This window comes from Anolis carolinensis, chromosome 2 (genome assembly GCF_035594765.1).
Source record: "Anolis carolinensis isolate JA03-04 chromosome 2, rAnoCar3.1.pri, whole genome shotgun sequence".
NCBI lineage: Eukaryota > Metazoa > Chordata > Lepidosauria > Squamata > Dactyloidae > Anolis > Anolis carolinensis.
Genome location: NC_085842.1, coordinates 77899810 through 77918815, shown reverse-complemented (window position 1 = coordinate 77918815; position 19006 = coordinate 77899810). Strand labels below are relative to the sequence as shown.

At 43.6% G+C, this 19006-nt stretch overlaps 1 protein-coding gene, 1 long non-coding RNA gene and 1 pseudogene across 5 annotated transcripts in view; 2 read left to right on the top strand and 1 right to left on the bottom strand.

Annotated features, from left to right (window-relative positions):
* Positions 1–6653, bottom strand: part of sfmbt1 (Scm like with four mbt domains 1) — a 104891-nt gene extending 98238 nt beyond the window's left edge. For 2 of the 4 annotated variants that reach the window (XM_062970021.1, XM_062970025.1), the window contains exon 1: positions 6080–6421. The gene's annotated coding sequence lies outside the window, so the exon portion shown is untranslated. Of the gene's footprint in view, positions 1–6079; positions 6423–6517 lie in introns of those variants that run through there. The other 2 variants (XM_062970022.1, XM_062970024.1) reach the window with 2 other exon arrangements.
* Positions 6654–7747: 1094 nt separating this feature from the next.
* Positions 7748–12890, top strand: LOC134296077 (uncharacterized). Its single transcript, XR_010002651.1, has 2 exons — positions 7748–9111; positions 10372–12890. It is a non-coding gene; the product is annotated as an uncharacterized LOC134296077 (long non-coding RNA).
* Positions 11179–11316, top strand: LOC134297217 (U2 spliceosomal RNA; annotated as a pseudogene).
* Positions 12891–19006: the final 6116 nt, after the last annotated feature.

Genomic DNA, 19006 nt, shown 5'->3' with positions numbered 1-19006 from the left:
ATACCTTCCTATAAACATGCAGGGATGCTGTATCATTCTGAGAAGGAGGGATCAACCATCACACTTTGTTTAGTATGCAACTCATTTTCAAGATACTGAATGCAAGCCCTTAAGGGAGAAAACAGAGCTTCAATTTCTTCCCTTCAACATAGAAAGCTTATAAATAAAAGTTTTGTTTCTTTTTCGGAGTGAAGGGTAGACACCGTGAAGGGAGCACAGAAATGCATAAATCCTCCACCTCCAACCTGAAGTTGTATAATTCAGAAATAGATGCACCATGTTTAAGTCTGAGTATACAGTTCTATGGAGTACTATAGTATAAAATCAGGCAGTGGTTCTCAACTTGTGGGTCCCTAGGAGTTTTGGCCTACAACTCCCAGAAATCCCAGCCAGTTTATGAGCTGTTATGATTTCTGGGAGTTGAGGGCCAAAACATCTGGGGACCCACAGGTTGCGAATCACTGAAGTAAAGCACTGTTGCCAGAATAGTAGGCATAGCCAAATGGTGTATGCATATGCACATCTGACTTTAAGTTGCCTGTATGGAGCCTTTATGAATTTCATAGGGTTTTCTTAGACTAAGAGTTGGTTTTTTTTCAGTTCCTTCCTAAGAAATAGCTGGTATTTTTATTGGTCTCCCATCCAAGTACTAATCAGGGCTGACCCTGATGTGACATGGTGCCTTTAAGATATGTAGGCATGTTACAGCCAAGTACAGTCTATGTACTAAATACCAGATTAGTATGTGGATGGGATGCCACCTAGGCGTATCAAATGTTTTAGGTAATATTTCAGAGGAAAGCAACAGCATTATTTGCTAAAGGAAACCTATGAAATGTATGGGTTTGCGTAAATTGAGCCTCAAGACAAATGCTAGTCTTGTTGGAAACAGCTGGATTACAATCTCAGCTGTGACTGGCCCTGAAAATATGTTCCCTATACACTATAGAGAATAAATCACAACTCCACCAAAATTTAAGAACCATATTAAATCTATTTTGATAACACTTGACAAATAACTTCAGTGGCTGGAGATCATGGATATCTTTAAATGGTGCTTGCTGTAAGTTTTTGAATTGTTTTATTTGGTATGTTAATTGGGATGTACACCACTTTGAATCCCACCCACAGGAGAAAAGCGGGATAGAAATGAATCGTCGTCGTCTCACTCGATCAGTCGTTTTCAACTCTTCGTGGCCTCATGGACCAGTCCACGCCAGAGCTCCCTGTCAGCCGTTGCCGCCCCCAGTTCCTTCAAGGTCAACCCAGTCACTTCAAGGATACCATCCATCCATCTCGCCCTTGGTCGGCCTCTCTTCCTTTTTCCTTTCATTTTCCCCAGCATCATGATCTTCTCCAAGCTTTCCTGTCTTCTCATGATGTGGCCAAAATACTTCAACTTTGCCTCTAATATCCTTCCCTCCAGTGAGCAGTCGGACATTATTTCCTGGAGGATGGACTGGTTGGATCTTCTTGTGGTCCAAGGCACTCTCAGGATTTTCCTCCAGCACCAAAGTTCAAAAGCATCTATCTTCCTTAGCTCAGCCTTCCTTATGGTCCAGCTCTCGCATCCATAGGTTACTGTGGGGAATACCATTGCTTTGACTATGTGGACCGTTGCCAGTGTGATGTCTCTGCTCTTCACTATTTATTATTATTACATCATAGTCTCTAAACAAATGAGAAACTTTCCTTTAAACACTTGGCCAATGATGTTAGAGCCATAGCGTTGAGTTCTCTTCATATATTGCAAATTGATAATTGCACACAACTACAGGTGTGTGTGTGTGTGTGTGTATGTATGTATGTATGTATGTATAGGCTCTGAACATCCTGGGCTCCTACAGTTTTTGAGGCTGATAAACAGTCAAATAAAGGCATGAAATGGATTCAGATGAAACACTGTATACTTGATGCAGACTGTCAGCAAGTTGTGATATAATTCTTGAAGCCACTGAAATTATCTCTGGACTTATCTGTAGTTCTCTTATTAAAATTATTATACCAGCATATTTTGACATAAATATTTTTTTAAACCTTTTAAAAATTGTTTACCTTTCCCCATTTCGGAACATTTTGCACTTTGCCTGGCTATCTATGAATTAGTCTCCTGTTTTTAACATTGTATGCTGCATGTTGATTTTAATGACTGTTTTTTACTGATGCTGATGCTTTTATTGGGATAATTGTGTTATTACTCTGTTATTGTTATTTGATTGTTATATCGGGCAAGGCCCCATGTAAGCCGCCCCGAGTCCCTTCGGGGAGATGGGGCGGGGTATAAAAATAAAATTATTATTATTATATTATTATTAATCAGGCCTACATCTCTCATAGGCAACAACCCACAACTGAAGATATTTGGGAAACTGTTCCTCCTCAGTAAGTGGTTTGCTTTTAAGTAGATGTGCTTAGGATTAAGATTTTCCTACATAATTAGAAAACTCACATTGATCTCTCACCAACATACCCACTATGTACTCATCATACAACTCAATTCTTTATTGTAATTCACTAGAGAGAAAATAACAATTTCCCCAAATGAATGTTAAGAGTTGTGCTCACTGCATTCTATATGAGTAACATGTTTGCTATGGTAACTAGCAGCAGTGAGCCCTGTGAACCAAGTAAGAGCAAAAACAATACCTGCGCAGAACTGTACGCTTCTTAGTGAAGCCAGGATTTGAATTTTCAGCAGAAGCAAAGTTATCAGCTCCACCTGCTGAAGACTTTTCAGCTATTCTTACGATGACTGCAATTTTCTTCAAGGCAGATATAATCATTCTGCTAGAAGTCATATGGAGAATATTTAAGGCACACTCTGGACTAGGAAAGGCCAAGCAAACAGCATGGATTTTTTTTAAAAAAGAAGTGCTAAACTACCTGAATTTTCTTTTTGCAAATCTTTTTATAAATCCTGGGTTAGAGACCAGGCATAGGCAAACTGCCTACCGGATGTAAGGAATTATGGGAGTTGAAGTCTAAAATACCTGGATGCCCCAAGTTTGTCAATGCCTGGGTTGGACCCTTTTTATCATTTTAGATGTGCCTCTTGAATGAAGCTGGCTCCTAACCTGTATGCAAGTATTCTTTCCTTCTATTTCTCCACACACAAGCTGCAAACAAGCTGGCAATGTTCTGCTTTCTGTTGCGGTTACATATAGAGGCAGTCCCCAAGTTAAGAACAAGACAGGTTCTGTAGGTGTGTCCCTAAGTTGAAATAGTATGCAAGACGGAACAAGTGCATTTTAAAGTGCAACTCCAGCCAAATATATGGATAGCAGAGGGAAGGAGCCCTCAGTGGATGGGTTAAACTCTTGTGCCGAGAGGACTGCTGACTGAAAGGTTGGCGGTTTGAATCCAGGGAAAGAAAATGAGCAGTCACCTCCAGTTCCCCACGCAAGACATGAGAGAAGCCTCCCACAAGGATGGTAAAGCATCAAACATCTGGGTGTCCCCGTCCTTGCAGACGGCTAATTCTCTCATACCGGAAGTGACTTACAGTTTCTCAAGTCGCTCCTGACACAAAAACAAGGATAGGGAAGACTTAACATCCCTGTGGAGTTTATTTTGCTGTTTGTGCCTCTGTTCAAAGGAGGAAACCATGAAAATGAACAAAATCTGGCTACCAGTATTAAAAAACTCTAAAATCAGAACAATAAATAAGGAACAACACTCTGAAAACAGAGGAATTCCAGACATGAGTCAATTAGGGGTAGCCAACACCTCTGAACAAAAGATTCCCCCAGGCAGGAAGAAGCCAGGAAATTAATCTGACAAGGCCATTAATGCTAATTAAGGGTATTAATTAAAACATTCACACTGCCCTCCAACAGATAAGAGTTCCTTCTTCCACCCTGAACCTTCCACAGATATATAAACCTTCCTTGCTTAGTTTTTCCAATATACCTCACACCCTCTGAGGATGCCTGCCATCGATGTGGGCGAAACATCAGGAGAGGATGCTTCTAGAACATGGCCATACAGCCTGGAAAACACACAACAACCCTGTGATTCCATCCATGAAAGCCTTTGAGAACACAATGTCACCTTACTTTCTGTCAATGTAATAATTGGATTTTGCAAAATGTGGCTTGTTGTAGAAACAAAGATTGGTGGAGATACCTTTTCCCCATGATAATAACTATTTCAGGAATGAATTTTCCCTTCTTAGGGGGTACATTTCTATCACTTCCTGTTGTCTCAGTCATGTTCTTGAGTATGAGTCATTTTAAATCAGATGTTTGTAACTCAGGGGACTGCCTGTAACCCATATTTAGCACCAATGGCTTCAGGTGTATCCTGTGCAACCAAGCAAGCAAAGCACTTGACTATCCAAGGCCAACACTGGTTTGTTTCTTTGGAGGCAAAAGAGAAGGAGGTGAGGCTGGAAAGTGAAAGAGGCCTGCCAAGTAGAGGAGCAAGGTTGTTTTCCAAGGGAAAGCAAGAGTCCCACAGGAGGAGGAGGAGGAAGGAAGAAGAGGAGGAGGCATGAGCAGCCAAGGCAACTGGGGTGTGAAGGGACCCTACCATTTGGAAGCAGTTGTCTGGCCAAACAACCAACTTTCCAGACCCATGGAGCGGGGAAAGTCAGGCTGACAGTTTCTCCACCCACCTGAGAGAAGTGGCAAAGTGCATAGGCGCTCTCAATGAGTATACAGATCACTTACTGTGGGGTGAGTTATGTGTGTGTTTTGGGGGGGGGGGGTCTTTAAAGAGGCTTAATTTGTAGGTAAAATATTATTAAGCATATTATTTGAGAACACAGAAATGATGGACCACTCTAACAACCACTATGTCAGACTACACAGAGAAGCCATTGAAATCCACAAGCAATTTCAACACAAAGGAGGAAACAATGCAAATGAACACAATCTGGCTACCAGTATTGAAAAACTCTAAAATCAGGGCAGTACATAAAGAATACCACTCAGAAAACACGGGGAATTCCAGACAGGAAACAATCAGGGCCAGCTAACACCTCCCAACAAAGGATTCCCCCAGGCAGGAATCAGTCAAACTTTGCAGCTGCAAGGCTATTCAATGCTAATCAAGGTGATCAATTGCAATACACCTGTAAAATCATAACTTAATTTGATGTTTAATAGGCTTTTACTTAATCCCTCCTCATTATGCAAGATATTCGCTTATCCAAGCTTCTGCCGACCCGTTTAGCTTGGATGAGTGAGACTCTACTGTACATATGTGTGTGTGTCTTTAAGGAGGCTTCATTCGTGGGGGGAATACTGTAATAAGAGGGAAACAACCTGTCAACCCGGGCAGGGCAAGAACGTATGGTTCAGGAAAGAAGTTCATAATAATAATGGTGATGATGATGATGGAGTGGATAAAGTGCAGAGCTGGGTTTTGATTGACACCGGGGAGAGGGGGAGGTGTCTAGGGCCTAATCTTGCTCAAAAAGTTTCCCCCAAAGTTGCCTTCTCCCTCCTTCCCCCGCAAGTTAGAAAGAGAAAGCGGCTCAGGAGTGGATTGGAGGGAGCGAGGCAAGAAGAGAAAGGAAAGGGAGGGAGGCGAGGAAAGAGAGGAGGCGCCGACACGGAGGGAGAGGGAAGAGATCCCCCCCACGCAGGAGGGAAGCAAGAAGAGAAAGGGAGGGAGGCGAGGAAGGCGAGGAGGCGCGGACACGCGAGGCGAAGGAAAGGGACCCCCACGCAGGCATGCAGTCAGCGCCTCGCAACTTTGCGCGTTGAGAAACAGCGCCCCCTGCTGGCGGCGGCGGCAGAGGCGCGCAGCCCCTCCCTACTACCACCTCCTTCCCTCTCCCGCTTCCTTCCTTCTCGTCCGCGGGAACTTGCGCGCAGTTGGCGCTTGCAGTGCGACTGCGGCGGCAAAAGCAATGGCAGTGGCTCCATCTCCGAGAAGCGCTCGCCTCCTTCCTTCCCTCCCTCCCTGGCTTCGGCTGCTGCTACCGCCCTCCTCCTCCTCCTCCTCCGCCGCCGCCTCCCGCATCAAACTTCAGGAACCGAAAAAAAACCCTTTCCGGCGCGGCAAAAGGCGCGCCGCCTCTGCCCTTCCCGGCCAGGCCACGTTTTCCCCCGCTTTCCCCCGCCCGCCTCACCTCCGGGGGAGTTTTCCCTGCCGTCCGGGTCTCGAGGCAAAGCTGGCCGGCGCTCCGCTCTGCTTTGCTCCGCTCCGCTCGCCGCCTCATTCCAATATGGCACGGCCGGGGCCCCAGCGCATGCGCCCGCCGCCTCCCTCTCTCTCTCTCCCTCCCTCCCTCTCTCTCTCGCAGGCCCCCTCCCTCCTCTTTCCTTTCGCTCCTGGCGGCTTTTGGGGCGCAGCGTGGAGGAAGAAGAGGGAAGAGAAGAGAGGAGCGGCGCCTCGCCTGCCTCCCTCCCTTGCCCGCCTTTATGCTGTGGCAGGAGACCCAGCCCGAGAAAACTTGCTCCTCAGCCGTTTCTCTCTCTGTGTGTGTGTCTCTCTTCTCTTTGGGGCGCGCCGTCTCTCCCCCTTTTCCCCCCTTCCCTTCCCCCCCCCTTCCCCGCGAGGCGCGCACCTGCCTCAAGTTCCTCCCGCGCGCAGCTCAAGCAAGGCGCGTGGCAGCAAGCCGGGCTCGGGCGGGCTAGCGGGCGCGCGTCTGTCTCGCGCGCTCTCTCTCTTTCGTTCTCTCTCTCTCTCTTGTTCGTTCTGTCTGTCTGTCTGGCTCCGAAAAGCAGGCGCTCCGAAAAGCAGCAATACCACCACCAGCAGAAGCAATAGCGCGCGACCTTCTCTCTCTCCCCCCCCCCTCCTCCCGCGCGCGTTTTGGCATCCAAAATAGAGCCGGAGGGAGCAAAGGCAAAGACGCCCCTCCTCACCCCTCCCAATAAGGGCGCCGAGCCTCAGGCTCTGGTGGTGGGACCCACATTCCCCACCCACCCCCCACCACCACCAATAATGAAATTGCTCTGAACAGAGCGTTGCTGTGAGTTTTCCGAGCTGTATCGCCCACATCTGTGGCAGGCACCCTCAAAAGCTGTCAGGTCTGTTGGAAAACTATGCAAAACGCGGTATATATCTGTGGGATAATGTCCAGGAAAAATGACATGGGGTTGCTGTGAGTTTTCTGGGCTGTATGGCCATATTCTAGAAGCATTCTCTCCTGACGTTTCGCCCACATCTATGGCAGGCATCCTCAGCGGTTGTGGGATCTGTTGAAAAACTATGCAAAGTGGGGTGCGTGTATATATATGTGTGTGTTGTGTGTGTGTGCAGTTGCAGTTGACAGCCTTGATTATTATTGAATGGCCTTGCAGTTTTGAAATCTGACTGCTTCCTGCCCGGGGGGGGGGGGGAGGACAATCAGGGCCGGGTAAACACCTCCCAACAAAGGATTCAAAGCCTGGCTCTAACAACCACCCTGTCAGACTACACAGAGAAGCCACTGAAATCCACAAGCATGTGGGCAATTTCATGTGGGCAAAAAGAAAGGAGGAAACCATGAAAATGAACAAAATCTGGCTACCAGTACTGTATTAAAAAACTCTAATATCAGGACAGTAAATAAAGAAGAACATTCTGAAAACAGGGGAATTCCAGACAGGAAACAATCAGGGCCAGCTAACACTTCCCAACAAACGATTCCCCCAGGCAGGAATCAACCTAGGCCTTCAAGTTGCCAGGCTATTCAATGCTAATCAAGATGGCCAATTGCAACATTCACACTTGTCTCAAACAGACAAGAGTTCTTTCTCCCACCCTGGACCTTCCTCAGATATATAAACCCCATTTGCCTAGTTTCCAACAGACCTCACAGCCTCTGAGGATGCCTGCCATAGATGAGGGCGAAACGCCAGGAGAGAATGCTCCTGAAACCTCACAGCAACCCAGTGATTCCGGCCATGAGAGCCTTCGACAACACTCTGAACAGGCCTTGCCCAGAAAACCTGTGATGGGGGTCGGCATCCGAAATCATGAGAAACACAAGCAGCATCCACGCTAGGCATGGGCAAATCTGGGCTCTACAGGTGCTTTGGACTGCAACTCCCACCATTCCTAACAACCCGAGGCTCTTCCTTAAGTTTAAGCGGCTGAGGGGGGAAAGGAAAGGGCCTGGGGCTGTTAGGAATGGTGGGAGTTGCAGTCCAAAGCACCTGGAGGGGAGGGGGTGCAAGTTTGCCCAAGCCTGGTCTACATTGGAATGAACGCAGTCTGATGGGACTCGGAATTGCTCTGATATTGGAGAAAGGGTAATTTACAAGGTCTGTAGCCTCCTCCTCTGTCAAAAGAGTGCTGCTGCCTCCGCAAACTACAACTCCCAGGATCCCATTTTGCTTAAACGACTTGATTTCTACCCACAGAATGAGGCTTTGACTTGCCCTTCTCTTGGCTCAGCATGGGAACTGGTTTAAAAACGGACTGAAAAGGGGGAAAACAACTTCAGCTTATAAAGCCCTTTTCCTGGGGCCAAGTTAAATGTGGTTTTCGAAAGCTTGTTTTTCTCCCCTCCCCATCCCCCCCCCCCCCAAAAAAAAACCCGGCCCGGGGCGGAGAGGACCCGACGGAGAACTTGATGCGGGAGAGGGTCGCGAAGGAGAGGAAGGACAGGATGGCGGCAAAAGGGAGGAGGAGGAGGAGGCGCTCCAGGCGTGGAAGGGTTTTCTGCCCCTTTAAAAAGGCAAAAAGGGGAGGGGAAGGGGGGAGACACCCCACCAGTCGGGTTATTCTTATTGGTATGAGAATGCGCATCTCTCTCGGCGGGGAGAGAGCGAGAGAGAGAGAGAGCAAACAACCAGGAGAGGCGGGCGCGGGATTGTGCAACCTGGGAACCTCCTGACCAAGCAGGCAGGCGCCTCCTTGCTTTGCTTTGCTTTGCAACCGGAGTCATGCAAGCCAGGCGAGCGAGTTTCCTTCCACGCCGCCTCCCCCGGAGCCCAGCTCAGCCTTTGCGCTCGCTTCTTTCCCTTGCACCCGTGCCACCATCCGCACGCTGCTTGCTGGCGTTGTAACGGGATTTCCATGCGGGGTGCGTGAGGGGCATGTTTTGAACGCACAATCTTCGGACTCGGCTCGGCGGGGCGGACGCTAGTTAGTTCCCCGTGCGGCTTTTTTGGCGGAGACCGAGCCACCATCCGGCTCTTCCTTGGAGATCAAGACGAAAAAGGGAAGGAGGTGCGTCCCATTCGGCCCTCCGTATCCGCGGCTTCCACTATCCGCGGCTCGCAAAGGATTCCGCAACACTTGGCTGTTTTTCTATCGTGGGACTTGAGCACCCGCGGATTTTGGCACCCTGGAAACAAGCCCCAGCGGATACCGGAGTCCGCCGCCGCCGCCCAGGAAAAGAGGCGTAGGAAGGATCATACACCCGACACAGTTTGAACCGCCTTTGCAGAGAGGCGTGGATTGAAAGAAAAAGGGAAAATGCTTGGGCGGCAAATAAAACCGGGGAGGAAAAACAAAACAAAGGAAGGGGTTTTAATTTGTTGTCGAAGGTTTTCATGGCCGGAATCCCTGGCTTGCTGTGTTTTCCTAGCTGTATGGCCATGTTCCAGAAGCATTCTCTCCTGACGTTTTGCCCGAATCTATGGCAGGCATCCTCAGAGGTTGTGAGGTGTGTTGGAAACTAGGCAAGTGAGGTTTATATATCTGAGGAAGGTCCAGGGTGGGAGAAAGAACTCTTGTCTGTTTGAGGCAAATGTAAATGTTGCAGTTGGCGACCTTGATTAGCATTGAATGGCCTTGCAGATGCTAGGACTAGCTACTTCCTGCCTGGGGGAATCCTTTGTTCGGAGGAATTAGCTGGCCCTGATTGTTTCCTGTCTGGAATTCCCCATGTTTTCTGAGTGTTCTTTATTCACTGTCCCGATTTTAGAGTTTTTAAAATAATGGTAGCCAGATTTGGTTCATTTTCATGGTTTCCTCCTTTGTGTTGAAATTGTCCACATGCTTGTCAATTTCAGTGGCATCTGTGTGTAGTCTGACATAGTGATTTTTAGAGTGGTCCGGCATTTCTGTGTTCTCAAATAATATACTGGTATTCCCCCAGGCAGGAAACAGCCAGACCTTGAAGCTGCAAGGCTTTTCACTGCCAATCAAGGTGAATAATTGCAACATTCACACTTGCCTCCAACAGAAAAGTGTTCTTTCCCCCACCCTGGACCTTTCACAGATATATAAACTTCACTTGTCTCGTTTCCAACAAACTTCCGACCTCTGAGGATGCCAGCCATAGATGTGGGTGGAACTTCTGGAGAGAATGCTTCTGGAACATGGCCATACAGCCCAGAAAACTCACAACCCAACAAGGAAGGGGTTTGAAACTTTACCAGCAACAACAAAAAACACCAAACACATATCTGGCAGGATTTGGATAAAGTCCTCTAGTGCTTGGATTGCAAATTGTGCTTTAAAATGTCTTCGGTTTTCTTACAGGACTAAATGAGGGTGCTTCTGTTTGGGATGTCATTGTGCTTCGCCCACAAATTCAGTTGTCTTGGAAGAACTGGATCCCATGCCTTCCCTTCTTTCCTTCCTTCCTCTCCTTGAGATGAAAAGCAGCCCAAAGCCAACTGCTGCCTCCATGCAATCGAAGTCTCTGTATAAAAGAAGAAAAAACAAAAACAAAGAGAGCAACTTTACTCATAGTACAATGCCATGTCAGACCACTAGAGGGTGGTCCCTGCATATACTTTGAAGGGAGGACTGAGAAAGGAAGCATCCTGGACTTGAACATTGAAAGCTGCCCATGCTTCCTTTGGAGAAAAGCCCCTCTGATCTCAGTGGGCTTGGCTTCCCCAGAGAGGGAACATGGCAAGCTCAGGCTGCAATCTCTCCCCCCATTCTGTGCAATGCTTCAGTCTCGGATTACACAAGCCAACAAGTATTTTTCACCCGATATAATTTGTATGTTTATTTTTTCCTCTATCACGTGTAGTTTTTGCGATGAGGCTAATGGAATAATTAATGCATTTACGCACTGTTATGAATTAGATTCTATTGATATCAGTGCATAAATGCATTAATTATTCGATTAGCCTCATCGCTAAAACTACATGTGATAGAGAAAAAATAAACACACATTTTAATTCAATGCAAAAAGCTCTATAAGAATGGCCTAAAATTATTGTGTTACACGAATATGATGTGAAATGTTTAGACTTTACAGTAGTCCGATGTAATGTACCATTGGTCATATTTTTAAAAGTTGACATGATGGGAAAAAATAAAGACATGTTTAAAATCGCTTCTCGGCCTTTTGGCTAAGATCAAGTGTAAAATCAGCATAAACATTGATTTAAACTCTGCTACTCTCATTTCTGATGATTAAAAAAAGTTTTATTTTGTTGGCTTGTGTTATTAAAAAGAACAAGATTGGTCCTATATGCTTTGGAAACAACACTCTGTGATGTTTGTTTTGCTGTTTGCCCCTGTTCATAAGATGTCACCTCGCTTTCTGTCCCTGTGATAATTGGATTTTGGGAAAAATTGCTTGTTGTGGAAACAAGGATTGGTGATAAAGCTTCAGCAGAGACACCTTTTCCCTATGATAACTCTTCCAGGAGTGAATTTCCCTTTGAAGGAGTAGATTTCTCCCACTTCCTGTTGTCTCACCCCTGTTCTTAAGTATGAGTTGTTTGTAAGTCAGTTGTTTGTAGCTCGGGGACTGTCTCTATAAATACACATATTACACATACACATACCCCTGTATAGTTATGTATCAGTCTAGAAATGTTAGTTTAAAAATCAGTCCAAAAATCTGAGTTGACTTACCTATGGATCAATGTGAGTACTGTACCTTACTTAACTCTTATCCAAATAGGAGCCATATCTGAGTAAAGTGGCAAACACCCAGAAAGAACCTAAAAGAAACACTGAATGCCTCAATTTTCTCTATTTTGACTTTTTTTAATGCAAAGACCGAACCCTGGAGAAGGCATTGGTGCTTTCTCATCTCTGCAGAATAACCCTCGACTTATTCATAATTTTGGTCCTAAAATCTGCCCTCAATTTAAACATGAGGTCAACTTATACATGAGTATATACTAGATATGAGCAAACTTTGGCCCTCCATGTGTTTTGGATTTCAACTCCCACAATTCCTCAAAGCCTGCTGGCTGTTAAAATTGTGCGAGTTGAAGTCCAAAATGCCTGGAGGCCGAAGTTTGCCCATACCTGGCATATACAGTATTTTTCCAACATCATCATCATTATTATTATTATTATTTGTAGACTGCCTTATCTCCCCAAAGGGACTCAGGGTGGTTTCCAACATGTATGGCAAACATTCAATGCCAAAAGTATATAATTTGCAAGTCAATATTTTTTTTTGTACATCACATTTTACCTTCAATATATCTATTAAAATTTCTCTTATCCACTCCCACCTAAAAACAATAAGCATAATATTTTTAAAGAATTAACATGGATTTCCCACTTTATAGAAGTATTGTTATCCTGCTCGCTACTAATCTTAACCAAATCCTTTATTCTACTTTTCTATGTCAATATACAGTATTACTTAATTTTCAAAACCTGCAAGCATTTTTTTACTTTATAAATGATACAAATGGTTCCCGTTCTTTTGAAAAAATTCCAGTTGATTTCTCCTTTATCAAACAAGATAACTGGTCCATTTCTGCCATTTCAAGAACTTTTATAATCCAGATTATTTTTCATGTTTGAGCATAAAAGGGCATTTTGAAAGCCCACGGAAACACAATACACTCTTAACAAATCCGCAAATGGACTCTCCTTAGATCTGGATAAATGAAGATGGAATCTTGTAGCCTTCTGTTGATTGCCGGTTTCATTGCCTTTGCTTTAAAATACATTCTTTTAAGGCAGGAAAGTATTTTAAATCAGTCCTGTAGCCAAGACAATGCAAACCATATGGGTTTACATAAAAGCATGGGACATATGCAGCCAATAATAAACAAGCTTCATTCTTTCCACCTGATTTGCTTGTCATCCTTATGTTGGTTTTTAATTTATTTCTTGTTCCCCAAACTGAGTTCATACAATTTTTCCAGTTAAGGAGATACTCCTATGCTCACTTATAGGCAAATCAGGCTTCAGTCACATACACAGGTGCTTGGGAATAAAACCCATTGAATTCAGTGGGACTTAAATCTGAACAAATATGAATATAATTGGTATGTTATTTGCACACAAAAGAGTATTACTTCCAACTGTCATTTGAGTAAGATGGAGGTTCAAGAGTATTTGGGAGCCCAGAGAGAATGCAATGAAATAAAAATAGATGTCCTTTCTTTTGGGCATCCTGCCTCCATGTAAAAATTCCCAATACTTTTGTACTGAAGATGCTCAGTTCAGATTTGCATTACCTCTTCCCTTCATTAATGACAACAAGTTCTGGTCTCTAATAAAATAGAACAAAAAGACTTCTCTGGAAGCCCACCAATGTTATTTTTCAGGGTTGTGAAGAGCATATTTAGCAGAATCTGATAAGCTGGGCTAATTATTATAAGTGACTAGAAAGTGTCTCATTTCTCTTAATTCTGCAGGCCTTAAGTACACTAGATAACAGAACACCCACAGAAGCCTTGGTCTTTCACTTATATTAATGAGGCCTTTATTTTATTTTTTTAAGATAAGGTGTTTCTCCCTCCTTCCCCCCCCCCCCCACCTCCATCAAAAAGCATGGTCAGTATTTTAGATTGTAGAGCTAAACTGAATATTTAGTATTCTTCCAGCCGGTTCCTCCTGATCTTACTTTCAAACAGGCCTCTGTAATAATGTTTATTACAGCCAGTCTTGTAAAAAAAAACTTGGGAGCTCTCAATACCCTTATAGTGTGACAGTCTCTCAGCCTATATAGAAGAAATACTATGACTCTTCCTTGTACCACTGCTGACTCCTGAAAAATCTGGATTAGTTCTGAGATCCTTCTGCTTGAGATCCTTCTGCGTGGTTTTGTGCTTCTCAGATTTCCTGGCTCTGAAGGAAGGAGCATGGTTGCTATAACCACTGCACCACTGCTGCAATCCTGCACCCTGCTTGAGTGGTGATTGTGTATGTATTTTCATGCTGTTGTCCATTTATGGCTACCATGTGGATTTCACAGGGCAAGGAATACAGTCAGCCCTCCACTTCTGGGGTTTTTGCTTTTGCAGATTTGGTTATCTGTATTTGGTTCATGTGCTTTCTCTAGGAATCTCCACATTCTCCAGAAAAATTATGTGATCAACTTCTGCTGGAGATTGACCATAGAGATGCATGGAGGACCAACAGATTCCTAAGTCTAGGTCCTCCAGTGCTATTTTATGGTCAACCTCTAGTAGAAGTTGACCGTAGAGACATGGTGGAGAAACTAGAGATTCCTAAATCTCAGGTTACAAAAAAGAATGTTTAATTGTTTTTCTTTACTTTCCCAAGTATCCTGTTCCCCTAACCCCAGGGAATGTGGAAGGATGACTTTTGTTAACAGAGTAGTCCTTTTATCACTTTTGATTTTATAATAGCCAACCCAATCATCAAAAGATGTTGGTCCCTCAGACACATAGCATAACAGCCACAGCGAAACCCTAAAAGCCAATCTGGAAACCACCAATATCTTGCTCAAGAGGCTTTTGACTGAGTGATCCCTCTATCAGAGAAGCACCTGTCACTTCCTCTTCCCACCCCAAGTCAGAAAAGCCCCCACCTCAGGTCTACCTTTGTTTGGTTACAAAGCCCCACACAGGTAGCCAACTAATGTAGAACCCAACAGGGCTGGCAGATGTTGGGAGAACGGATGCCATCTCAGGAATATAATCAGAATAATTGAGACTAGCATTACCAGTTCAAAACCATCCCAGGGCTTGAATTTTCAGGGTAAACCTGAGCCTTAAGACAGACCCCTTGTGATGTTGTCAAAGTAAGGATTTGGGAATGTTGTAAAAGACTGACCTGAGCAGTGCCCTTAAGCATACTCCATTAAGCTTCAAATGAGCCTTACAGTTGAAAACACAAAGTCTGCCAGGTATGGAACGCACATCACCCCGAAGACTGGACACAGAGGCCAGGCTCCAAGACCTGGTTTCCTGAACTGAAGCTGTAAATTCAATTCCCTTGCGTGCAACAGGGATAGAAATTGTGCAGCATAAGGGATGCATTTCACTCTTGGGGACCCTTATAAATCCCTCCCAAAACTGCATTGCAGATGTTAACAGCTAACATCTGGGTCAATGGTACAGTGAGAGATACTGAAACAGGTGTACAGTTTATGGCAGTTTCTATAGTCATATTTTCAAGGGGATCCCCCAAATCCACACCTCTTGAAGTGTGTGTGTGTTATATATCTACATACAGAAATATATTGCTTCACAATAATATTCTGGTGCTGGGAAAACCTGTTTTCCCTCCAGCTATCCATATTACAAGTTTTACAGCAAAAGATAGAGGGAACAAGGGACAGTTGATGACCTCTCTCCTACCTGTTATTTTTGTCCTTCTCCCCCCACTTTTTTCTCAACCCAGGATTCAAGGTAGCTAACAAATAATTCACATGCATATAGCTAATAATCACATACAAATCTAGTCAGCCCTCCTGATCCACTTCTTGAAAATACTCAGTTCCCCAATTTTAAAATAACAGACCTTGATGTTGCCATTGTATATAAAGATCACTATTTTACCACTTCATCCACTGATTTTGCTATCCATGTGGGTCTTGGAACCACACCACAGTGCCTTTACATACTGTAATATGTAGATGCAAATAATTAAAATAGAATCTAAACCATCAAAACATAGCCTTTTAAAAAGAAAAGCAACAAAATGTAAACAATGCAGTACATTGTAAAATACTGTTTTCACCCAGAGCAATCAGCCACCAAATGTCTGCTGAAACAATGTCTTCACCTACCTACACAAAGCCAGTAGGACAGCCAGAGTTTGGGAGCAGCTACTGAGAAGGCCCTTCACATGTTTCTGTCAGATGTTACTCTGATAGCAGGGAGCCAGGTGGTATGATGACTAATTGAAATGTTTCTGTGCTTTGACCCTGTAAGCCCTGGATCAGTGTCAGCCCAGACCTGGGGATGTGGGTGCAAGGGGTGATATCCAATAGTGCAGTGTATGAAAAGTTGTACTGAGGAACATCTCTGTCTCCAAGGGAGAAAAGGAAACAAGTTGTGAATCCAAGACTATTATTAAATGGCAGCCACTACTCTGTGGCATTTTTGCAACACGAGATAGTAACTATGTAATGGCATTTTGACGTGAGCTATCACACAGCTACTGCTGTCACACAGATGCGATGCTTCAGCAGTGTGAAGCCAGTCCTCTGGATGGGTGGCATAACTGCTGTGCCACTTTCTCCCTTCCCTTTGTTCTTTATTAAAATTTAAAGAAATACGAGAAGAGAGGATGACACCACAGATGTCCTTGGGCCTAATTGCATAAGTTCAGTCCAGAACCGTGGTTCAATCAGAAGCTATTGATATCTTCATTGTGAGGAGGTGAGGGTCAGGCCACAGGTTTTCATTTCCATGTGACAAAGTCTGAAGAGAACTTCACCGTGCAGCATCCTTGCAGAATGCTGATATGAACAAAGTCAACCCAATTCAATCTGATCATGGGTTATTTTGTCTTGCTTCCAAGACTACAAATACATTCTTTATTCTGGTAGATGTATGTCTCAAACTGGGTTTTCAAAGCACATAGAGCTGTGAGAACTCAGCTGGATTTCTGCTGATGCAAGCTCTTGGAGAACTGAGCTGATCCTCCCAGGAGTGAGAAAGTCTATGCAGATGAGACCTGTCTGCCCAGAAATCCTTCAGTTCTCTTATTTTACGAAAGGGTGAGATTGCATAAAATAGCATAAAGCTAATCATGCACAAACAATTGTGCAGAATATATCATAGGTTTGTGTTCAATATGTTACTATGAAAAGTCTAATGCATCATTTAAATGTATTTATTCAGTACATCCCTTCATAAAAAAGCTCTTGCTAAGGATTTTAATATGCAGTTTCTCTCTGTCATTTCACAGCTTTTGATTGAAAACCCAGATCTCTTTTCATTTCGTGAAGGACTATTGTTAGACATTGCTTAAATCATCAGCTTATTTGATGTTAGCAGATAAGTGTGTTTTCCCAACTAGTTGAATGCTAATCTCATCCCCCGAAATAATACATAATATCAAAGCAGCCGAGTAACTTTTTCATCTATCTTATTATGGTCGTTCCCCTGACTTGAAGGTATTTTTTGCTTTTGTTTTCAACCTAGGCATGTTGGTGGAGAACCACCCAATGTACTAGATGGATGCTTCTGATTTGTTTCCCAAGAAGATGGCCTTCAGTTAGGCTAAAATTGCTCATAGAAATCATCCAGCCCCATTGTTTCTGTAGAGTTTGGTTTTAACCAATTCTAGCAGCCTTGGGGCCATGTCCCTGGACCAGAGCTTCCCAAACTGTGTGTGACATTAGTGACATATTAGTGTGTTAGCTGCAGTGTGTAAATATGTCACATGAAAATCTCTAAGTCTATGTGAAATAAGCAATATTATTGAAATGTGGAAGCTTTAAAATGTTTAATAACGAAATACGAGTGTCTAATATTGCCCCTGGCTGCGCAGCAGGTTAAATCACTGAGCTGCTGAACTTGCTGAACAAAAGGTTGGCAGTTTGAATCTTGGGAACAGGGTGAGCTCCCACTGTTAGCCCCAGCTTCTGCCAACCTAGCAGTTCGAAAACATGCCAATGTGAGTAGATCAATAGGTACTGCTCCGGCAGTAAGGTAACAGCGTTCCATGCAGTCAAGCCGGCCACATGACCTTGGAGGTGTCTATGGACAACACCAGCTCTTCGGCTTAGAAATAGAGATGAGCACAAACCCCCAGAGTTAGACACGACTAGACTTAATGTCAGGGGAATACCTTTACCTTTAATATTCCACCATATATTCAAAAACTGTGTTCATCCCATCAATAAAATTGTAGTTATTTTATTCATGCTAGATATTTTTTAATTTTTGCACATACAGTAGAGTCTCACTTATCCAACATAAACGGGCCGGCAGAATGTTGGATAAGCAAATATGTTGGATAATAAGGAGGCATTAAGGAAAAGCCTATTAAATATCCAATTAGGTTATGATTTTACAAATGAAGCACCAAAACATCATGTTAGACAACAAATTTGGCAGAAAAAGTAGTTCAATATGTAGTAATTCTATGTAGTAATTACTGTATTTACGAATTTAGCACCAAAATATCACGATATATTGAAAACATTGACTACAAAAATGCGTTGGATAATCCAGAATGTTGGATAAGCTTATTGCTATTTATGTAAATGATAAACATCTTGGAAATGTATGTTATCTTTAAAATCATATATATTTTAAAAATATCAATGAAAGGTATTCACAAAATATGTTGTGTCTGAACATTTCATTATTATAATTCATATGTAAGCTTGTATCTCTTATAAGGTGTTGGTGTAACCTCTGCTTTGCTAGTACAGTAGAGTCTCACTTACCCAAGATAAATGGGCTGGCAGAACATTGGATAAGCGAAAATCTTGGATAATAATAAGGGATTAAGAAAAAAGCCTATTAAACATAAAATTACATTATGATTTTACAAATTAAGCGCCAAAACATCATGTTTTACAAGAAATTGACAGAAAAAGCAGTTCAATACACAGTAATGTTATATAGTAATTATTGTATTTACGAATTTAGCTCCAAAACATTGCAACATTTACTACAAAAACAATGACTACTAAAAGGCAGACTGCCTTGGATAATACAGAACCTTGGATAAGTGAAGCTTGGATAAGTGAGACTCTACTATAAAACTGAATTACTGTGTTGTGAAATGATGTATGTTTAAAAAGTGTGTCACCAACATGAAATATTTGGAAAGCTCTGCCCTATACTGTATTCTCTTTTTCTATGCTGTGCTGTGTAAAGCAGAGAGCTTTCTTCTTACACTTAGTGTCTGTTTGTTGATGGGGGATGAGGACTTCCCTTCCCAGGCCTGTAGCCAGGATTTTGATTCGGAGGGGGGGGGCTGACTCTGAGCGAGGGAGGGTCTACCATGGCAAACCTTTTGTATTGTT